General features: G+C 63.8%; 1 protein-coding gene across 3 annotated transcripts in view; it reads right to left on the bottom strand.

Moving 5' to 3' along the window:
* The window catches only part of DOCK1 (dedicator of cytokinesis 1), a 341,306-nt gene that overhangs the window by 144,340 nt on the left and 173,647 nt on the right, over window positions 1–23,319 (bottom strand). The window lies entirely within an intron of this gene.

The following is a 23,319-nucleotide window of genomic DNA, read 5'->3' as shown; positions in this document are numbered from 1 at the left end:
CTCTGCTTCCCTGGCAAAAGCAGGACCGCAAGCAAGAGCTGAGCTCTCCACGGGCCTCAGAAAGCCAGCAGCCCTACCCTGGGGGCGCCCGCCGAGGTCCACTTACATGACCCGGAGGGGTGGCTGGGACGCCCGCGCCTGGATTTAGTCTGCCTATGAGGGGTGCGTGCAATACCGAGCTGGGTTTGTGCAGCTCGCCCACAGCCGCGGAGCCCGGACGGGGCGGGGGGGTTCCTGGGGCCGAGCCCCGCGGCCCGCCCCGCACAGCCGGGGACGGAAGCCGAGGCGGCGGCGGAGGTCACGGTGCTCATTAACACCCGGGACCGAAAGGGAAAGAGCCAGCGACGCACGAGCCTCAGGTGGAGATGTTGCCTCCGTGCTATTTCCATGGTGCGGATGAGTCACCGGCCCTGATTCAGGGGACCTGCGAGTCTCATGAGCAGTGTCACGGGTCACCCTGTTTATACGCTGCTGGGAAGGGCGGCGGGGGCCACTTAAAGGGATTTCTTCGTTTTCACAGTTGGATGCGGCGAACGCACGCGATCATCCATACATTTCATCCACCTTAGAACTTCAGGGCACGATGCTCACGCCACGCCATGCCACGACATGCCAGGACATGCCAGGACACGCCACGACACGCCCCAGAGCGAGGCGGTCGGGGGGGCGGCAGATGTCCCGTAACGACTGCCCACTACACTGCGGCCCAGCGTGGCCCTGCAGGGCCGTCGGTCCCAGCCCCCGCCGCCCCCCCGCCCTTATTCGCTGTGGCACCGCCCACCCGCAGGGGCGCCTTTTCCGTACCTGACAAGTCCCGAGCCCGGCGCTCGGGGCTCGGGGTGAGCACACACACACAGAGCGAACTGAGGAGGCCACCGTGCGAAGCGGAACAAGCCGGCGAGTGAGAGACAAACAGCACACGATCCCGCTGACCAGTGGCCCCCGGCGAACAGAGTGAACCAACGCGCAGAACGGGAGCAGAGCCGCAGAACACGGGACGGACTGGGGGGGGGGGGGGGGGGAGGGGGAGGGGGGGCTGGCTGAAAGAAGACGAAGCGGTTGGTCGAGGACCGTACATAAAGGACCCTGGACATGGACACCGGTGGGGACGTCCCGAGGGAGCGGGGTGGGGCGCCGGGCCGAGGGGAGCGAAGGGGGGAAACTGGGACAACTATAACAGCATAAATAATATGTGTTTAAACAAAGATCTGCTTGAAACTTGGAGTCACCGATTTCTCTAATAAAGTTATTTCCTCCTGCTGGTGACTGCATGCCCACATTTACATCTCAAACTTACTTTTTAGAAACGCCCTGATTCTGAAGTTTCTTCCTTCACTCCCCGGAAAGGCCCCAACAGGGGGCACGGTGGAGAATTAGCACCACCAGAGCGAAAGCCAAGTTCGGGAAACCAAGAACGCTCCCTCTTCCAGCCAAGAAGGCCCGGGGACCCCTGGGAGGGGAGGGAGCGGAGCCGGGACCACGGAGCGATGGGGTGGGCGGGAACCGGGACCAGACGAACCGCCCTCCAACCTCAGTGTCCCTTTTCATCGAGGGCCACGGAGCCGTGTGCGGTACGCTGGAGTCACACTGAACTATAACGTGGGTTCTTGAGCAGATTGCAAGCCCACGCGGACACCGCAGACCTGGGCGGGGCGACGCTGCCCCCTGACTTCCAGCGGAGTGGGGCTGGAACCTAAGCTCCGTCCCTTCCCCGCCACGGGACCTCCCCGCCGCGGGGCCTCGTGAACATCCTCCTGCAGCCTTGACGTGGGCGCCCCTGAACTTTGCAACGCGGAAACCGAACTCGCTAAACCGTGAGGCTGGAACCGCAGCCACCCTCTGCGTAAGGCCCGCACACTTCCGAGAAGAAAGCGAAAGAAGAGAAACTCAGGTAGGTATTGTCTTAGTCGTGCGTCCTGCACTTTGTGTTTTTCTCTTCTTCCAGTGCTTCGACGCTCCTGCTTTCAGGACACCCTGCTTTAAAAAACAGCGATTTTTTCCCTTTGCAAGGTCTTTTTCAGCACAACTTTGAAGCAAAATATGAGAGACTGATTTTTAATTTACATGATTCCTGAGATGAATCTACTTTCTACAAACTTCGACTCTTCTCCTGAGGAAACTGACCATCACTGTTGACTCTAGGCCCTGAAGACGTGCGCCCCGGGGGTGCCACGGGGGGCGTGGGCAGGGATGGCGGAGCCCCACCGGCCCGCCGGCCCCCAGCATGGTGCTGCCTTGGAGGACACAGCACCAGGACCCACCGACCTCACCCATGTGGAGCCTCTCTCCGGAGCCTGGGGAAGAGTGAAACCCCTTTTCACCGACGTGTACGCTTGTGAAGTTGCAGACCTGCCGTTCAGTAACGCAATAGGCAAAGGGCGTCTTACTTCAAAAGGGGGGGGTTACCCATGATTTTAACAGACTCAGGAAAACAGCTGTCAGCCCCCCAGACGGTCGAACAACCGACGGTGGTCTTGATGGTACCCAGGAGTCCAACAAAACTCCCCCCACCCGTGAAAACCGAGCCTCCTGATCTGCCAATCACAGCCTTTCATTTTCTCCCCAGACTCACACATCACGCAGCTGTCCCGCTGCACTGTCCCCAGAGCCACTGTCTGGTGGGCTCATGCCGCCACCTGTGGCTGTGCTCTGTGCTGCGTGGCCCGCTCAGGGCCCCTCGAGTGTCCGCGTCCCACGCCTCCAGCACAAATGCAGGTTCCTGGCCGCGTGATGCGCAGGCACGCAAGTAAGGGATGGGGGCGGGCTTGGACTCGGCGGGTTCGCAGTCCTGAGGCCGGGCAGGAAGCTCCCCGGGCTGCCGGCAGAATTCCTGAGCCCGCAGCCACCACGGCACGTCCCCCGAGACGGAGCTGGAGGGAGCTACGGGGACGATCCCTCCCACCTGGCATTAAACGTCCCCGAGTCCTACATGTCCCCCACACTGGTTCCCTTCCCGGCAGGACAGCGAGTTACAGGGCTCCGGGCTGCTCACGCATCGCCTAAATGGCAAAGGATGGAAGAACCCTGCCTCTCCAGCCGACTCCCGCCAGCATCGCCACCCAGCCAGCGGGGGGAGTCAATAGGCTAGAAGCCCGACTCGGCAGACCTGGGCTAAGAAGGGCGAGTACACACACCAGGCGGCCGGAGCTGGGGCGCACCGGGTCAGGACTCCCCCTCAGGGAGTCTGAGGGTGGCAGACTCGATGCCCCACAGGATGCTGAGAGGTAAGAGGAGATGGGAGGGGACTTCGGGATGTTTTTCTTCTGGACTCTCTGGAGTATCTCCTGGACTATCACCCCAAGCACCCACACAGAGGCAAGTGAAGCCTTTCCCATAAAGCCGTTCACAAAGAAGAGACACCAAGGGGAGCACAGTGCTGGGCTCAGCTCAGCTGGAAAACAAGGAGGGAGCCATGGCTGGGTCCCAGTCACAGGGCTGCCACTAGGGGCAGGGACCCGGGCTGTGCCGGCAGAGCCGTGTGCACCTGCAGCTGCGTGTGTCTGCGGTGAGGGACAGCATGTCCCCACGTGGCCTCCCAGTTGTCCCCCAAGGCCTGCCGCCACCCTCGGGTCCACCGTCACCCTGTCCTTCCTCGAGAGCTATTCAGACGAAGGAGCGTGGCTGCTGGCGAGTGTGTCCACGGGGTGAGCTTCAAACCCAAGCCTGGGAAAATGCGGGGGCCCGAGACCTGTAGCCAGCTGGCGAGGCGGGCCCGGGCCCGGGCTCCAGGGCCGGCCTGCCAGGAACTGGAGCGGCCCCTGGCCAGCTGCTCTGAGCTCGGAAGACCTACTTGTTGGTAGACTTGGGGGAAGGGGTGCAGGGTGGGGTGCAGTTCCTTGTACATTCTAGATCTCTCCCCATGCGGGCTTAACTTTGCCCTGAAACAGATGTGGCGTGCGCCCGGTCCACTGCGGGTGCTGGTGTGCGATGGGGCTGGCGGGGGGCTGGTCTCGGTGAGGGGGGGCAGGGGCCTGCCTGCGCTGGAGTCGTCCTGAATATCGGGGCACAGCGGACCTGGCAGGCGCCTCCTTCCCCAGGCCACTCACAACCAGCCTGTCCGCGGTCTGCACTTGCTGGGGCTGACACCAGGTGGAAGCCACAAGGGAACTTGCCCTTGACCCTCATCTCCACAGCAACCCGCAGGTGAGGGGGCAGGGACGCCTGGATTTCCAAGTCCCACCGGGCCGGGCGGGCGGGTACAGGAGACGGCGGGGGCGCAGGGTCCTCAGCAGCCCCTCCCCAGCGACAGCGCAGGGCGCCCTGCCGCCCTGCAGCTGCTCCAGAGGCGGCTCCGGGGTAGACTCAACAAGTTCCAGGGCCCCACAGCGCCGCCTACAGCCCAGAGACCCAGAGGACTCACCGCGGCGGAGCCCCGCGCGCAGGCGGCAGCCGCCGGCGGCTCCTTCCACCGCCTCCTCCGGCTCGGCTCGGGCTGGGGCTCCGGCGTCTGCGGGCGAGCGGGCGGGGGCCCCTCCGCTCCCTCCGGATCCCCCACCCCACGCACACGGTTGGCCCTGCACCGCCCCCGCCCCCGCCCCCGCGGCCCGGGGCTCCGCCCGCCTTGGTGCCAGCCGGGCGCACAGGCAGCGGGCGTGCGCGGCTCTCCGGTGCCCTCTCCTCCAGGCTCCGCGGAGTAGCTGGGACCTGGGGGCCGCGGCAAGGACTTCCCTCCCGCTCCCTCCCCCGCTCCGCCCCCACCTCCCGGCCCCGGCGCCCAGATCTCCCCGAAGACAATTGCAGTCAATGAGGACATCGGAGGAGCAGGAAGCCGGGCGGCTGTGGCTGGCTCCACCACGCCGCGAGCCAGCGAGCGCTCGGGCGTCCCCGGAGCCCGCGGAGCTTCTGCCTCCTCGTGCGCGTAGCTGGTAGCCGGGCCGGGCCGGAGGGACGCGAGCTGCGGCGCGGGGGCCGGCCGGGCGGGCCGCGCCGTGGCCGTGGAGGGGGCGGGTGAGGGGCGCGCAGCCGGCCAAGTCCCCGGAGCGGAGCCTTCCTTGGAGCCAGCCCCGCGAGCCTCCCTGCGGATGCCCTGTCCGGAGTGCTCCGTGCCGCGCCAGGCTCGCCCGGGTCCACGGCGAGACATGCCCCAGCCAGGCGCCGCGCCGACCTCGACTTAACTGTAAGCAGCGGAAGGTAAGCGCAGCCCCGCACGCCCTCCTCCCGCGCCCGCCCGGGTGCTCCCTGCACTTGGCCACAGGCACGGCACCACCCTGACGGGCGCCGACCCGGCTAAGGTGCTTGCACTCGCCTGGAGAGGGGCTCGGGGAGGACTCGGCGGCTCTGGGGCCGGGGCGCTCCCGTGCAGCTGGAGTGGACCAGAGCCGGCGGCGCAAGTGGGGGCGGGGGGCGAGGTTATGCAACTGGGTCTGGTGTGGCCGGGAAACCGAGGGGCATCCGGCAACTTCGGTGACCGCCAGGGAGGAGCGGGGCCGCGCGGCTGCGATGTGGGTTCCCGACAAACGCCACAGCCTGGGGAGCGCCCCTCAGCCCTGGCCAGGCGGAGCTGGAGGGACCGGGGGCAGCTGTGGCCCCAACCGTTTCCAGGTTGTTAAGTGTTTCCCAAACTAAAGCAAACTGGCAAGTGAGGCTGATTAACTTCAGGGGGGGACGAGGCTGAGCAGGGGGGCCTGGCACTGGCCGCGGCGGGAGGGGAGAGGCGCCGGCGGGAGGGAAGGCAGATGCCCACGTGAAATGCCCGTCTCCTTCCGTGGCGCCAGGCTCGCTCTGGTTGGCACCTTCCCCGGGGGCTTCTGGCCGGGGTCTGCGCCCTCGGGGCTTCCGGACTCGGGCACCCGGAGCCGGCCCGGACGGGCGCGGGGAACCGGTCCGCGCTGCAGACCGAGAGCGGGCAGGCTTGCGGGCCGGCGAGGGCACGGGGGAGGAGGGCTTCTGCCGTCAGCCAGGGCCGGGCCAGGGCAGCGCCTGGAGGAGCCCAAAGTCCAGAGCCAGAGCGCGTCTTGCTGGTTCATGCTCGGTGTCACCGTTTCTCAGATAAAGAGCCTGTCCCTGTGACCTCAGCATTCTATGACCCAAAAATATGCCACAGGGAGCCGGAGCCCGGCTCAGGGGTGCCAGCCGGCGGGGAGGAGGGGCGCCCCTGGAGTAAACAGGGGAGAAAACAGGCGCCTCTGGCTCCTCTGCGGAGCAGGACGCAGGCCCGGCCCCTCTGCTGCCCCAGGTCTGGGCCTGGGGGCCGGGAGCCGGGTCAGGCCCCCGAGCCAGCAGCAGCCTCGGAGCCGTTTAGTTTGACCTTGTGTGCTTAGGCGCTCCCATCCTGCGGAAGCCTCTGAGGTGATCGGGCCGGAGCAGGGAGGACCTTGGGGCCAGCCCTGCCTGGGCCAGGCACCCAGGCCATCACTGCGCAGGTCTCCAGGCGGAGGGTGAGGCCGGGGCGCGCACTGGCAGCCTTTGCCCGGGACACGGGTTTGCTTGGCGGGGGGGGGGTCCCTTTCCGTGTGCCGGCGGGGAGTGTCAAGGTTACAGTGTGGGCCGGGACCCTGACTGGGAACCAGCACCCCAACTGTCCGCCCGCCCGCCCCGGGCCACCCCCAGTGAGCAGCGTGCAGACGAACACGCTCCAGCCTCAGTCAGCTTGGGCTCCACACGGAGCCAGAAGTCAGTCACCATCCGCTTTGCGGAGGAGGCAGGGAGCTCAGGTGCTCGCCCGCCGCCCCGTGCTATTTATGACACCCCTGTCCTGTTGCATGTTACTTTTCGGAGAAAAGTTCTTATTTATCTTTGCCATTTTTTTTTGTTGTTGGCAAGAAAGACGAGCAAGGGCGTGAGAGCAGCTCAGAGGAAAAATGGAGGTCCTGCCATCCGCATGCCTCTCCAGATATTAATAATTTACTCTCCGTGTTTACTACCCACGTTAGGTGGCACTGCTCCTCACGAGGGTTTCATGAGAGGCGCGTTGGGAGGGGAGAGAGAAAAAAAAAACCACGTCTGGCACGGCCACCACTAATTGCATGGCTTGGCATGCATCACGTTAGCTGCGGAGAGCGGGAGCCCGTCCTCACGTCATGGAATTCACTGCTTCCTCACAGACGGAGGGAAGGGGTCCCTTTAACCTCTGCAGCACAAGGAAAGCCCCCTCCTCGCGGGCGGGGTGCCCCGGGAAAGCAAGGCACGCCTGGAAACTTGCTGGGGTCGCCAGGGGTTTCTCATTGTTGTGCCTCAGGCGCGGGGCTTTGACTTAAAGCAGGCCCATTATCCTATTGAGGAGCACCGAGCCGGGTGAGAGAAAGGAGAGCCGGGAAGCTCCCCGTCTGCACAAAGAGCTTTTCAAAAGCCCTCTGGAGGGCTGGACGCTGCCTTAATCTACGGACGCCTTAATCTACGGACGCCACTCGGGGCTCTGCTCTCCCGCCGCCGTGTCCCCCAGGGCCGGAGAGGGGGCCGTTGCTCTTTGTTTCGCCCTCCGTGCAGGAAGAGGAAATTGAGTAAATAAGTAAACGAATGAAAGCCGCGTGCATGAAAGGCATCTGTCTACCGGGAAGACTCCCACTCCTGGAAATGAGCGGCCAGAAAATAAAACCGGCTTTCCGGACTCGCGGCGGAGCCCGGTGGAGCCGCTGGACAGATGTGCCCACTTAGCCAGACGTTGGCAGTCTCCTGCCTGCGCTCTGTGCTCGCCCAGGGCCGGCGCCTCCGCAGGAGCGGCTCTGAGCTGTTGGTTTTGTGGGAAGCAGAGGCCGGGCCGCTCCTGGGGGGGCAGAGGTGGGGGTGGCGATAGAGAAATCGCAGCTACAGGACAGAGCGGCACCCCCGGGGGCCGGCGTCCATCAGGGCGGCTGGGGCAGGGTCGCCCGGCCTACGTGACTCGAACGCTCTGGGCCCGCCAGACAGCTGAGCAGGTGCGTGCGGAGGCCGGCGCTGGAGCCAGCGGTGGCCGGCCCCGGAGGGTGCACGGCCGAGGCCGGTCACGGTCGCCTGGAAGCGCGAGGTCCTGAGGACTCCCCAGGCGTGGCCATTGCAGACCCCTGTCATGCATGTGACACCCCGTCCCCACCGCGGTGCCACGGGGGCCTCTCGCCGCCCCCCCGGCCCGGGATTCGCTCGCACCATTCACGCAGCAGGTCCTTGCTAGTCTCCTCACAGATTTGACTTTAATATTTCATGACATTATTGAATGGCTTTAATATTTTAAGGCCAAGTTTAGGATGACTGATGGGACACAGCAGCGCTGTTACTGCGAGGAGATTTGCAGGCAAACATCTGGATGAGCCTTTGGACCCGGTACGGGAGCTAACCTGCACCGTAAACGTGGTGGTAAGACACTGCAACTTTTCATCAGTTTACGTACAAAGCATGTTTCACGCACAGGTTAAGTAGAGAGCGGACACTGGGCACCGCGGCGTGGGGACCCAGGTCCCTAGAAACGAGCTGTTCGGATGCCACGTCACGTCCTGGGGGAGGCCCATCAGGGACGGGTTCGCACCTCCGGGCCAGGTACTACGGTGACTCTGTGCCAGAGGTGAGGTGCCAGGAGGTCTCTAAGCAACCGAGAGCCTTACCTCTCAGAGTAAGAGAAACCGTGACTTCAGAGACCGGAGACCGTTCCCGGTTCCAACTCCAGCTCCGGGTCGGAAGCCCGTCAGAGCCCTCGGGCCAGGAGCCGTCAGCACTGTCCGGCCGCAGTGGCGCTTGAGTCCCCTGCGCCGTGGACGCCGTCCCCAGCGCGAAGGGCGAGTGGAGGGGCACACAGGTGCCATCAAGTGACACTCCGAGGGCCTTAACAAAAACAGAACACTCCGCCCTGAGAGCGCTGGGTCCTTCTGCCAAGTGCGTATCCCCAGCTCGAACTGGGGCGGAGAGGACAGGAACCGGCGTGCAGAAAGGCACGTGCCCGGGACACGGGACAACACCACGTTTCTACGTTGCTTCTCCACTGTGCGCCGTTGCACCAGCGCCGTCTTCCGGAAGGACGTGCAGGGAGCCGTCTCCGAGTCCTCGCCTGTGCGTGTGGGCACGGAGCCGATGACTGCCCTGCGGGTTTGCCCTCTGACCCTGTGACCCTGTGACCCTCTGTCGTCAAGAAGTTGGAGAGAGGACCACGCTTCCAGGCTGTAGGGCCACCCGAGTGACGCGACTCAAGCCACCACGGGGGTGAAGAAACTTAAGAAAAAAAAAAACAACCAACAACCTAGAAGGCAGAATGCTGGCTGAAGTGTATATTGCAGTTATTATGGAAAATTCCGATTCAGTCCTTAATAATCTCGCCCTGGGCGTGGAAGGGAATGCAGCAAGCGGCGGCGTGCGGGGGACACGGGGAGGGGACGCCGGGGCGCTGGGAACGCTACTGGCAGCCTGAGAATAAAAGTCGTTTTTTTCTCGGCCTCCCTCCTCCGGAGGGAGAGGGGGGCCTCGCTCCCGCGGCTCAGCTGAGGAACCACCGGGGGGCGGGGGGCACCGTGCACGCCGCTCCGTGCCCCCTGCGCGGTTCCGCGGTGCGCAGGCAGGGCCTCCGGATCAGCGGTGGTGGTGGCCGGCCCAGGGAACACACATGCATGGCTTTGTCCAGAGAGGACTGGGGCTCGTGCGGACGTGCCGGGAGGGAGCAGCTGAGGCCATGGGCACGCGAGGCGGGCCGTCCGTCTTGGGGGAGGGTCCCCGGGAAGCTCCAGTCCAGGAGGGAGAGGAGGTAGCAGGGCGGGCCAGGAGAGGGCACGGGGCCCCTCTGGAAGCTCCCAGAGGGAGTGGCACCCGGGCCGAGACCTGGCAGAGAGGGGACTCCTGCACCCAGCACACACGTGCATCCTGGGGCTCTGCCCGGGGGTCAGGTGCTTGGATGGGGGGACTGGAGGGGAGGAACGGGAGGAGATGGTGGGGAAGGCCCGGGCAGGAGACGGGAGAGTGAGTGGAAGAGCAGCGTGAAGCCAGTGGGAGGAGGAGCCGGCAGGACAGGCAGTGGGGTTCCCACCAGAACACACTTCCAGAGGATGAGTGTGGACAGAGGTAAGCCGGAGAAGAGGCACTGGAGCCCAGTGGGCAGGGGGTGACCAGGGAGAATTAACCGGCACCGACGGAGAATTAACTGGCACCGAGGGTGACGGATGGCCTTGGGGCAGACGTAAGGGGGCAGCCGTGACAGGAACCCCCCGGCGGCAGACCTTGGTAACGTGGTGACACGCAGAGCAGTGGAAAGAGGGTGCCCCGGGCATGCGAGGTGGTGGCGGGTGACATACATGACACAGAGAGATTGGGGAGCCGGCGGGTTTCTGAGCACGGATGTGCGCTGGCAGCCGTCTGGGCTGGGGCCCGGAAACAGCGTTCCCAGTCACAAGCTCAAGTGTTCCGTCATCTCTGACTCCTCAGGACCTCCATGAGGAGTGCTTTCAAAGCGGGGAGCAGCAGGCCCGGGGGGGGGCCGGGGGTCACAGCAGGGAGAAACGGCCAAGGACTAGGAGTAGCACTGTCTAGGGACGGGATGGCTGACAAACCCTGAAGGAGGCTGCTCGCAGCAGGCCTGGCCCGTGGTGTCGCAGGAAACCCAGGGAACCCAGGTGGGACGACAGCTCCCCTCCCCCACACTTCGCAGCGCCCCTGGTCCTGGTGGGCACGAGAGGGCAGGCTCTGGAGAAGGCTGTGTGTGAAAGGGGCAGCTGCCTTCCGACGTGGGTGTTCCCCACGTCCAGCCCCTCGGTTTAGGAGGGAAAAGTGTATCAAAGATGCGGCTGTTTCTGTTACTGAACTCAGCCTGTGCCCTTCCTTTGGGAAACTCCCATAGGGAGAGGCTGAGTTTGTAAAGAAAGAACGTGTTGGAGTTTACTGAGCTGGTATCAGTGTCAAAGACAGACTCGGGAAGAAACGAGAAACTCGGTCTGCCTCGGAGATGAACGAGACGCCCCCGGTGCAGACAGCCTCCCCGAAAGCAGCGTGCGCTAGGGTTCGGCCAAGATTCGGGGGCGCCCCCGGGGTCAGCCCCGGAACCGGCAGAGGCCTGCCTCTCCATGACACCGCGACTCCGGCCCTGTCGGTCGATGTGCCGGGCCCGTCCATTTGTCACTTTGTTTTAATCGATACCCGAGTGTTACATAAAGGCTTGCTTTTTCCTTTTTTCTTCTTTCTTCCTTGTTGAGATCACGTGGCACAAAAGTTTCCTGTTCGTTGTGCAGTCAAGACTCAAGTAGCTCGGGGGGTGTGTGTGGCTAGGAATCACCCCCAAGAAAAGTCTGTATCACACGCGAGTGCCGAGTTTCAAGGCCAAGCGGTGCTGAAGAAGGTGCGTTTCTTGTTTTCGCACTACAGTTTCCACGGGGCTCCCGGGGCGCCGGGCGAGCGCGACGAGGACGGGGCTCTTCTCACTCAGCGGGGTGCTGTGCTGTGCTTCGCGTGTGCGTTCCCGGCAGTGGGCTTGCAGGCCTCCCGGGAGTGGTTCCCGCCCTCGCTTCGTCCGCCCGGTGCTCGCTCCGTACACCGGGTGCCCTGGGCAACACTGACCCTGCTCGGAGGGTCTCGCTCCTTCCCCGACTGCACCTCCCGGTGTGCTGGTGCGGCAGGGAGCACCCCACCCCCCGCACCGGGGCTGGGCCGAAAGAGGGGACCTAGCATGTGGGCGGGCCCCGGGCTCTCTGACCCCATCTCAGGCTCTCATTGGACCCGGGGACGGTGGGGGCAGCTGGTGGGGGCCCCATCCCCCTGCGGGCGTGGGCGTGGCCGTGGCAGAGGACGGGCGGTGATCCGGGGTCCGGGCTCTCGGGTCACTCCTGGTGGCCGTTTCAATCCCCCATTGAGGCGTCAGTCCGAACCCCAGGTCTGCGGCGTCCGTGAGAACGACCACGGGCCGGCCCGGCGGTGACATAAAAGCCAAGAAGATGACGGCGTGCTCCCCGGCCGTTCGCGGTAGAAAGCTTCCGGGTGGCCCTCAAGCGGGTTTCTCCCCAGGAGCGTGTCCAGCGGCGTCCACGGTACACATGTCACGGTCCCAGCCGTGGTGCCCTTGTCATCGTCACTGCACCGTCAGCAGCAGCAGCAGCACCAGCACCAGGACCGCACCCTGAGGGCTGCTCACATCCCACGTCGGCGGTGGGGGAGCAGTGTCCAGGCGGCACTGGCCGGGGCTGCCCTCCCGGCGCCGCCAGTCACCACGGGCACCGACTTGCCGGACAGAGCCTCAGTTCACCCACCTTTATGACGGTGGGAGCGTGCCCTTCCCAAGGTGTGTGGAGGACGCAGTGTGAGAACGCACGCACGGTGGGGAACGGTGCCGGGCTTGTGGGTGCTGGCTCGGAGCGTCACCTGCCCCGTCCTAGCGGGCAGACGTGCCCAGGACAGGGGGTGAGGGGGCCGGGACTGCAAACCGGGCAGCCGCTCTCTAAGGCCCAGGGCTGCAGAATCACAGGAGGCCGCGGAGCCAGGAATCGCTGCGCCGGGGACAGACCGTGGAAGGTGCGGGTGCTAAACACGAGGTCCGGCCGTGAGGATGGACCCCTCGGCAGCGCACGCAACCCCACACGTGAGCTCTGCGAGTGAACCGCTCTCCAGAAAGACTGGCGCTAACGAGCGAGCTCACGGCCCGGACCCGTGGTTCTGGAGAGCTGCCTCCCGCCGCAGGGTTCCTGGGGAGGGACAGAAGTCGAGGCGTTTTGCAACCTCCACCGGAAACACCGAGGAACAAAGGTGTGTGGTGCGTCCTCTCTGTCCGGCCACGGACCTGCCGGGGGCAGTCTGCTTGGAATTTGTCACTCGACAATCAGTCGGCAGTGCCCAGCAGCTGTACTTTAAGCCCGACTGTGACTGCTGACTCATGACCCGCCCTGCTCCCCCAAAAGTGAACCTGCCTTCACCGCCGACACACAAGTGAGACCCGGACCCGGCGAGGCCACGGGCAGGGCGCCCGGCCGCAGCCACCACGCTCCTTTCTTTGCCGATCTCCCCAGACCTGGCTGGGGCCCAGGTTCATTTCAGGAAAAGAGGGAAGGGGCCGACCCCCCTCGCTCCCCTGGGAGGGGCGTCACTCACTCACCCCATTGTTTGGCGAACACTTAAGGGCCCCTCTTCTCGCCACACGCTGCTCTAAGGGTTGGGGACAGGGCGGGAAGCGGCAGGGGGCTGGGGGTGGGGAAGAGCAATGAAGTGGACCGGGCAGGCTGTGGCCTGTGGGCACGGGTGGGCACCTAGAACAGGCCCGCCGCCCTGCGCCGTTCCCCAGAAACGGGCTGGCCGGCACCGGGCTGGGGACCCGGGGGCTTTTTCTAGAGAGCGGGGCCCAGGGAGGGAAAGGCACGTTACCTTCCGCCCACCCCCGGCATCACGGCCTCCCTCTGGGTGCGAGTCTCCCCTGAGTCTAACCTGCTTTCCTAGGAAACACAGAACCCAACCCTGGACTCGTCCGAGGTGCCACTTCCTCAGCACCTGTGCTCTCCGCCACGGCTTCCGCAAGGCCGGCGTGCAAAGGGGTCACCTGAGGTTTCTTCGCAAAGGCGTGTGCTCGCTCACTGGCCTTGGAAAATGCGTCTGCAGGGTTGCGGCGCTGACGCAGCCCCATCGCCGGCCGGCTCAGCCACTACGGCGGTGCTAGCGTCTCTTCCGGAGCCGGCGCAGCCCCCTCCTCCTGCGGAGGTCCCCCTTCCCCTCCCCACAGTCCTGCCAGGACGAGGCTGGCCCTCCCAAGGGGCTGCTGGGCGGGTGGGAAGGCAGGGGCAGAGCCCGGAAACAGAAACGGACAGTCTGGTTGTTGCTGAGACGCGGCCCGCGCGCTTCACGGAGCGGCCACCTGCGCGGTGGCCCCGCTCGCACGGCCCCGCTCGGGGGCCTGTCCACGCCTGCACTGCGCTGTTCTGCCCCCGGAGGGCCTGTCCAGCTCCATTCTGGACGGGAGGGGCGGGGTGCTGTAGCTGCCCCCGTGGGCGGCCCCCCATCAGCAGGACGGACGGGCGTCTCTGCCCTGTCTCAGCGGGTGGGATGGGGCTGACCTGGACCACCTGCCCCGAGCTGCGGCCCTGCCTCTCCTGTGTCCGTCTGTCTGTCTGTCTGGTTCTCACCCTCCTGCTGCCTCTCTTTCTAGCTCCTCCCTTCCCCTTTCCTTCCTCTCCGTGCTCATCCTCACAGACGCAGAGTAGCGTAGGATTATACTACTAGTCGCTGATTTTACTTACTGAATATAATTCCATGTTCTGCGTTCTCAACAGAAGTTGTTCGTTTCATTCAAAACCTTTGTGCCAACGCACACGCCGCCCCCCAGTCGCCTGACTCAGGGGCGCGCTCGGGCCCCTCGACGGACTCCCCCGAAGGTCTGTGGTGCCCCCCCACTCTGCCGTTTCACCCCGAGTCCCACGACAAGGCTGGGACTGGCCAGGCTTCCACACTCCGAGACGCCCGTGGTGTTCCGAGCTACTGAAATTTGTGAATTAAATTGTCGTGTATTGTGCCCCAACTGCATGCCTGCCCCAAGAAGAAAGCTGGATAATGTAGCAGAGCTCCAGGCGCTCGCTCCCCCGCAGGTCGCGTGGGACCTGTAACAAATACGCGGTCACGGCGCAATGCATTCACGACGAAATGTAAACCGTGAGTGTGGGGCCATCTCTTGTCCTCCATCGGCACTCGAAGATAAAGAATGGGAGTAACACTGCACGACAGCCAAGCTCAAGATCGGCGCTCCACGGCCAGGAGAGCAATCTCCGGACGTGCTTGTGCTCAGACGAACGGAGCTCGCCCTCAGCCCACCCAGGGGTCAGCCGCAGCCACGACCCACCGGGGGACCTCCAGGCTCTACGAGAGAATCCGAGGAAGCCAATGATATCGTCCATCCGTCCCCAGCCTCTGGAAAGGTCGTGCGCGAGGCCCCAGCTGGGAGGACGCTGTGGTGTTCATGGGTGTGTTCTGCAACGGAGGGGACAGGAGGTGCTGGGGAGGGGCCTACTCTCCAGGCACTCGCATCTGTGTCAGAACTGACACATGAAAGGAGAGGGACCCGTGCTCCAGGCCTGTGTGATGTGCCCCCGGGTGAGGGCCGCCCTGCCGGCCCGGGGACACTCCGGCCTGTTCTTCTTCCTTTAACACGTGACAGTCTGAGCGCCGTGGGCGGGTGGGATCTGCACACGTGTGCCTTTCCCGTGCCTCGTTTTCCTGGGTGTCCAGCCCCTGGTGCAGTGCCTGGGTCACCCAGACACGCAGGTGCTGGTCTCGGGGCCATGACGGCAGCCAGGAGGACGAGCGGGGCCGGGGGAGGCAGGACTGGGCCTGGACCCGCACAGAGAAGCCATCTACGGCCGAGGGGGGCGGGGGCACAGTCCCGGAGTGTGGCCCGCTGGAAGGGGAGGCGTGACGCTGGCAGTGACCGTGGTGTGTGCTGGAGGCAGGGTGGGAGCCGCGGGACTTCAGCGGACAGAGGGGCTCGGAGCACCGCGGGGGAGCCAGAGAGGGGAGCGGGGTGACAAACAGTCCAGGGGACCTTCCGTAGAAACACCTGCCTGGGGAAGGGCTACCGAACCGGGGCTCTCACAGGTGTTGGCAGAGAGGACAGACCCGGCACTGGACTCCAGCCTAGCAGGACCTGCCGGTGGGGGTGGGGAGCCCGGGACCGGGGTGTGAGAACGCCAAGGTCACGGTGGGAATGGGAAGGAAGAAACCCATCAACTGGCGAAGCAACAGGAAGACAGACCAAACCCCTGGGACTGGGCGGGGACTGGGTGGCGTGGGGTGGGGGTGGGGGGATGAAACGGGGACCAAGGCTGGCAAGGCACGGCCGCACCTGCCGGGTGCCCTGGAAGCGATGGGGGTGAGGGACCACACTGTCCCCCGGCTTCGGGCACAGTCCCTCCCTGCATGTGTGAGCCAGCTCGGTCCTGCGTGTCACACTGGGCGCCTCTGCCGCACGCTTGGCCCCTGTGGGCACGGCAGCTACGTCTCTGGGTGGGCCAGGGACCCCCAGGCCCTCAGGCCACTGCCCTGCGCCAGACCACCTCCCAGAAAGGGCCGCCGAGTCCTCCGGGCCACCAGACACGCTGCTGGGCTTCCCACACATGAGGACGGGGCTTGGGGGTGGGGGAGGCTTCCTGTCTTTCTCTGGTGTCGTCACTACGGTCACGCGCGGACCAGACAGCGGGTCACAGCAGCTGGTGGTGAAGGAAAAAACGGGAGAACCGGCTGAACGGGCCTGGAGGGGACACAGCAGCAGGTCTGAGAGGCAGCATTTATTCGAGGGATGAAACACGGCAGCTATCTGGGCGTCATGGTTTGAAGGGTGCGATGTACGGGTACCTCTGACTTCCTTCCCTCCCCCCCACGCTTCACAAGGGCGTTCTGGGCCCTGAGTGCACCAGCAACCGGGAACGACCAGTCCCCCCCAAGAACATCCCGCCAGTCCCCACGTCCCAGGGGCATGTGCCCTCCACCCGGCTGCAGTTCCGCCCGGACCCGTGACAGCCCTCCCTCTCGGGGGGCGAACTCCCTCTGCGGCTCCCCGTTGGGTGCGGCAGGAAGAAAGAAGAGCCTCACCCACCCCGAGTGGCGGGTCTCCACTCACGCCCCTTATCCCACGCAGGTTAAACCGTCCCCGCATCCTTCTTAGCCCGAGAACCAGACCGGAGTCTGGAGACAGCCAGCCAAGACAGCCCGTGCACACGGACCGCAGCTGGCATGGTGGCGGTGGGGGGACCGCACATACGGACTCTGCCTTTGGCCTCCTGTTGGGGCCGTGCGCCGGGGGTCTTGGGGGAGGGCTTGCTCCGTGCCTGGCTATCCACTCACAAACAGGAAGCTGGCATGAGAGATGCTCATCTCCCCCTTCTTTCCTGGCTCGCTGCCCCCGCAGTGACCCCCAGGCCTTGTACTCTGTGGCTAGGCCGAGCGGGCTGGCGGGGCATCACCACGGAAAGTTCAAGGGGTCTGTGGTGACGGCAATACATGGGCGTGCCCGTGGCCTTGCCTGAAGGGCAGGTCGTGCCTCGGACACTAAGTGATTTCGACTGTAGCAAACGGGTCCCTCCCAGCAGGAGTCCCGCCCTGGGGGTCCCGATTGGCGGGGGTCCTGAGATTCAGCTGGGAGAAGCTGCAGGGGAAAGAGTGTCTTTTGATGTAGTGATTTCTTGGAAACATCAATGTTCTAATTTTAGCTTCAGCTATACCATGAGTCAAAACATACCATTTAGTAAAAAACACATGTGGATTTGTCGTAGTTCATTAAAAAGGCAAAACGCGCCCACAGCCCATTGCGGTAGGCACGTGTGCGCAGGGGAGTGAGCCTCCCGTGAAGGCAAGGAAAGGGAGGCTGCCGCTCCCGCGGCCCACCCCCTGCCAGCGCCGCGGGCCCCGGGCCGCCAGGGGACTGTGGCCGAGTGACCCGGAACTGCCCAGGAGACGGAGTACGCGGGGCATCGGCCACAGCCATCTGACGCACCTGTGCGCTGTGCGCCGCACCACAGCCGTGCCTGACACCTTCTGCAGCTGCTGTGCCCCTGGGGGACGGGGCAGGGGCAGGGAAATGGCCGATCTGGCCTATGACTTTGGCGGGTTGCCGGGACCAGTCTTTCCGGACGCTCGCTGTCGGCCAGGCTGACCGCTGCAAACGAAACTGTTCCTGCCGAGGCAACGTCCCATTTGCAGGCAGTGCGTTTTTTTCCCGTTGATTTTCTCCAACATCAGAACATTTTGCTAATTCATTTCTGCTAATTTAGATTCCACTCGCATGGAAGGCGAGCAAGGGTTAACGCCCGTAGAAGCTGAGACGCACAGATCCCAGTGCACAGGGGAACACACACGGAGGGAGGAGAGCTGGTCCTTTCCGGACCTGGCCAGCCCTCAAGGCCACGGCCCGACAAGCGCCCGCACAGGGGATGGGTGCGCGGCTTCCTCGGCTCCCACTCGGGAGACGCGGGTCGGCGGGCAGCCAGGAGGCTACAGTGATTCACGTCCTGGGGCTGGAGGGACTGACTACGGGTTTTCTGCTGGTTAATGTGGGCGTTCCGGAGTCACGGGTGTGGAGGAACCTGGGCCCGACCCAGGACGGTTTTTCTGCTGCCTCCAAACCCGCCCTGCCACGCCGAGTGCCCTCTACCAGCCGCACGGGGGCGGTCTCCCTGTAGGACCCCCCCACCCACGGACCGGGAGAACAGACGGGGCCCTGGCAGGCCCCCTTGGAGCAGCGGCAGTGCCCAGCCCGGGCAGCGCTCTCCCGAAACACTCGGCCTCCGAGGGTGCGGCATCCCCTCGGCCACCCGTTTCAGTCCCCTGAATCAGCGACCTCTGAGGAAGAGGACAAATGTCTGGGAAAATGTCACTGCGGTGTATTAGAGAGAATTAAACAGGATAATGGATCTAACTAAGACACTGTCCAAAATCCATGAGCAGTTAGCCGTGCCCTCAGGAGAGCAGGGCCTGCATCTGGGGCGGGGGGTCCTCTGCACCCGGGAAGCAGGCCTTGCAGTGAACCGTTGGACCCCAGGAAGGGGACCGCCCCCCCGCCGCCCGGGGAGCTCCCGCCTCGCCTCCCCTCCCCCGCCCTCCGTCTCCATCTGGGAAGCTGCGTGCTAAAGACCAGCATGTTCACTTCGCTCCCCCCACCCCGCCCCCGCCCTACCACTCAGGCATTCCCTCGGCATATGGAAGAAAATGCTGACCCAGTTACTCTTGAGTTGCAGCCAGCATCTTCGACTCCAAGGTGTCTCCGCGGCAGGAAGGCCGCCGGAAACACCAGCCCCACCAGAGGGGTCCCTCTGCAGACTCATCCGGCTGCTGGCCCAGCTGGTCTCCACGCAGGGACGGGACTCGGGGCGGTGCGGCAGGGCCGTGCCGCTCACCGGCCCCCACTGCCGGGCGCCTGCGGCCCGCCCCGTGGACCCCAGCCCCGGGCCGTGCTGGCCCCCCTCTCCGTCCGTCCGTGCCCGAATGCGAACAACGGAGCCGACCCACCAAGTCCCCCCGCCAGCTGCAGACGCCCCCTGCGCTTCCTTCAGACCACCCACGCAGGCGGCAGGCCATGCCCATTCGTTTCCAATGAAGACAGACAGACGTCTCACCCCAACATCGGATACTTCCACTGAACGCTCGCTGGCTCGCCCAGCCCGTGCACGCCCACCTGTATACGTGTGCACACGAGCGCACACACACACACACACACACACACACACTACCAGTACTTTGAAATTCACTTCTTTCTAATGCATTCCAATATAATTCAAGGCTTCCTCAAAATAATAAATGGTGACCTTGGGGAGACCACTTCTACCCCAACCCAGTGGTTTCGGGGTTTTCTTACTCTTAGGCGTGTCCACACCCCCTGGAGGTCTGACCCTGGCGTTCCGCCTCGGGTGCGGGCAGACCCTGCCGGTGGTTTTGTGACTGGCGAACAACGTAACCCCACCGCGAGCCCCCGCTCTGGGAGCCCGAGGGGAGGTCGCCCTTCCGGAGCGCACCACCTGAGCCAGCGCGGACCCCGTTCATTCCCGTGCACCGTGGTAGACCGCTCTCTCTCACTTAGCGCTGTTTCCGCAGGGGTTTTTCTGTGACTCTAAGTCCTCTCCACGATTCTCGCTCGGAGGCCACTCCGGCAGGTGTACAGGTTATGAGCAGCTGGCCTACCGTCGGGCGTTCGGCTGCTTCTCCATTTCCCTCTTTCTCGGCTCGAATAAACACGTGTATTACGTAAGCTATCAATTCAAAGCGGCAGGCAGAGAGGACTCTCCATCACTGGTCTGAAGGTGCAGGGTTTATACATTTACAACCCGCATTTGATTGTGCCATTTAATCCGAGGGAAACGAAGACATTTGCATTCCGAGCAGCCCCGCGCCACACCCCCCCCCCCCCCCCCCCCCCCCGGGCTCCCCGGGACAGAGAGGCAAGGCCGCGGCGAGCCGCCGCCAACTCGGAGCCGCACGGTCCAGGGGCTCTAACACTCGCCTTCCGCGCGAGAAATAAGCTTCTCGACTCCTGCTGCTTTAGAGCCAGGAGGTTGACTTCAGGAACCAGAGCCCTAGAGCCCACGCTTCGGTGGGGCGGCCCCACCAAGGCAAGCCATGGCTGGCGGAGGACGCCACGCTGGCTTCCCGCGTGGGCTGAGGCAGCCCGCGCTCCTGGCCCGGCCAGGGGCTGGGACACCCCCCCACCGGAGGGTCTCCCTCTGAAGGGCCTGCGCCCCACCCAGCTCAGTGGGGCAAGGGGTCGGGGAACTGGCCAGATGTTGGATGCTTCTAGAAGGTCATCGTGGCTCGTGGCAGGTCACGCGTTTCCTGGGACAGGGACAGTGGTTTCACGCGTGGGATTCAAAGGGACACGGGGTGCAGGTGAAGGAACACGGCTTGCACCACAGCCTCTCCATCGGCGGCTCGAGGGGAAGAACAGGGTGTCCCCAGGAGGCGGCCGTGAGGGTCAAGGGGAAGGTGAGAAGGGAGTAGGGAGGGGGGTGCTGGCTTCGGGTCGGGACACGGAGCACGTGGCCTGAACGGTGGCCTCACCTGGGCCGTGCGTACACTCATCTGCAGGGACGCACGTGCCAGAAGGTTCCACGTGTGTCGTGCACTCTCAGCTACAGAGTGTCCCGTTTCCTTTCGTGACAAAGTCAATTTCTTATTGGGGAGGAGGTGTCTGCCTTAACATGAAAGGGATTCTTAATGTCCAGGAAAACCCTATTGCAAAGCTTTTGAGAAACGTCGTCCAGCCACCAAAAGAAGGTCGACCTTATCTGAAGTCTTAATAAGTCGACTGCAAAACCTCCCTGGCACCGTCCCCACCCGTGCGGGTAGGACAAACGCAGTCACTATCACTCAAAAAAAAAGACTCAGCCGCCACCAACGGAACTTTTAGAAATTCCTCTTTATCACCGCCATTTTTACTTACAAGGAAACGATTTTTATATAATTAGCAACTCCCTGTAAAACACAGAAGAGCTTAGAAAAATTTTTTTTATTATTCTTTTGCCACTGGCAATGAATTTTTCTGATTTGTGTTATTAGTTCGATGGTTGAGTCCCACACTCAGAGTATCTTTCAAACCAGCACACTGATGTAAGAAAATTATTTCGGCGCAGCTCCTGGCAAAGCGCGATGATGAATAGCATCGTAGAACAAACTTATTCAGACACACATTTTTCAACAGTGGCAGGGAAAAGGCTGAAAAATTACCAGTAAATTGCTTTTTGTAAAAGTGCGCTTCCCTTCCCAATTTCCCCTCGTGCGAGGGTCCCTGGCAGGGGGGCGGCACGTGCGTGCTGGCGCACCTGGGCAGCAGGGGCGGCAATGGATGTGCGGCAGTGGGCACGAGCGAGGGCTGGGGTTCCGTTTTCTCGTTACACCCCCCCGTCTCCCCACTCCCCGACCCCGGGTCTTCTGTGGGCAGCTCTGCAACCCGTGGTCTTCCGTGGGCAGCTCTGTGACCTGTGGGGATGTGCCTCAGAGAGACACATGTCAGCTGCCCTCAGCAGGCGTGCTCTGTCCCACCCCCGACTCGTGGCCCAGTCCTCCCCAGACGGGGCCAGGGTATCGCCTGTGCCTTCCCTTTGCGTTTCTCCCAACGGCTGCTCGGCATTTTTGAGTTTCCAACTGCAAAAGGTCTCAAGTACCCTCAGCATCCAGTGACGCATCGAAGACCAAAGAAGCCTTGTCCACTGGCTTCTGCCAACGTCCCCCGCGACGTGACGGTTTCAGAGTCACTGCTCTGTCAGCAGACACACAGCGACCTCAGGCTAAGGGGCGAGGAAGGGCCCGCTGCTGGCTCAGCCCGGAGCGGGGGCTTTGCCAGACAGGGGTTCGGAACAGGCCCCTTCAGGGCCCCTCCGCCCCCCGGGAGGTGGGGACCCGCCATCGGGTCCTGGTCCTTCCTTTTGCTTTTTCCCAGGCCTTACCATTCGGGGCGCGCACTGGCCACCCAAGGGGGGGGCGTCTAATGTGGAGGTTCCCAGCGGCAGGTGGCTGTGCCCCCAGGACCACATGGCAGCATCTGGAGGCACTCCTAGCTGCCACACCGGGCATGGGGGGCTCCTCGGACCCAGTAAGGAGAAGCCAGAATGCTGGCACCCGCCCCCCACTGCCCAGGAGAGCCCCCGCCATGGAGAAACACCCAGCCTGAAGCACCAGGCGTGCCCAGGCCGAGATGCCCCGGTTTAATCCGAGCCAGAGTCTGCACGGGCGACTGTGGAGGGCCCCAGGGGAGGGCCCGCCCATCCCCTGCAGCGACGCTGTGCTTGGGCTTTCGCCGCACCTCTGTTCGGGGGCGCTGGCCAAGTCCTGCCACTTGGGGAACCCACACACCCCAGATTCCGCCCCCGTTTCCTTAGGCGGCACGTAGGGCGGAAAAGCGACCGCTAACTCAACAACCACACTCTCCTAGTTCCCGCTTTGCGTTCAGCCCCCAAGGAAAGTCTTCCGAGGGCCACACGCAGCCGGGACTCGGCCCGACGGAGTGACGGCATTGACCCCCCCGCTGCCCCCCACAGGAGCCCTGCGCCACCTGCGTCTTTCTGGTCGCGTTTAATAATTCTGCCCAAGATGAACCTGCCTGATGCACAAACAGAAGGCCCGGGATTTTACTGTCTTCCAGGACTCAGACACTGAAACCACCACCACTGTCTTCACACTCAGAGGCTGTGATCAAAACGCAACACCTGATTCCAGGGTGAATCATTTTTTTTTAAGTATTTTGGAACGCCACTCTCCATGGAACCCACGGGAAGAGGCGCTAACGCTGCCCTCGTGCTGCAGGGAGGCCCGCGTCCCTCTTACGGTCGGTGCCGGCCCGCGGGACGCACGCCGGCCCCCAGCGGGGTGCCCCTCACGGCTTCCCCGTGCGGCCGCGTGACCCGCCGTCCCGTGGCGTCCCGAGTGGCTCGCCCACCCAGGCCCACCTCAGTGCCCCAACTCCGGGCCCTCCACACTTGGCTGACCAGGAGGTGGAACTCTTTAAGAGAAAACAGCAATTCCCTCGCATTCCAATCACAGATTAATCACGTCGTTCTCAAAAAACACTGAAAACCCAAACCAAATCCATCGCTCCCGGAGAACCGTCTGCCCGGGAAGCGCAGACGCGTGTGTGAGGGGATCCTTTGCAAGCCGAGGCGGCGGCCTCGCCGGGCTCCCTGATGAAGGGAGCAACCCAGAGCAACTCTGATGAAGAGGTTTGCAACCCTGATGAAGGTTTGCAAACCTCTAGCAAACCTAGAGGTTTGTCTAGCAGGCAAACACGCCTGGCGATCAAAGCAAACCGAGCGCGTCCCACGTGGACGGGACGCGGGCTTTCATGGAGCAGCGTTTCCAGCTGTGCCCGCCAGCAGCGCACCGCCCGAGCTCCCGCGCAGAGAGACCGCCTCACCTGTGTGCAGATGGTTAGGAAGCGGGCAGCCGTCGCTTGGGCTCCTGTGTGCCGGGGCCGCCGGGGGTGGGTGTGCATGT

The sequence above is a fragment of the Phyllostomus discolor genome, chromosome 5 (genome assembly GCF_004126475.2).
Source record: "Phyllostomus discolor isolate MPI-MPIP mPhyDis1 chromosome 5, mPhyDis1.pri.v3, whole genome shotgun sequence".
Taxonomy (NCBI): domain Eukaryota; kingdom Metazoa; phylum Chordata; class Mammalia; order Chiroptera; family Phyllostomidae; genus Phyllostomus; species Phyllostomus discolor.
Note: the sequence above shows the minus strand (reverse complement) of the source record. Positions and strands in the feature narration are given on the sequence as shown.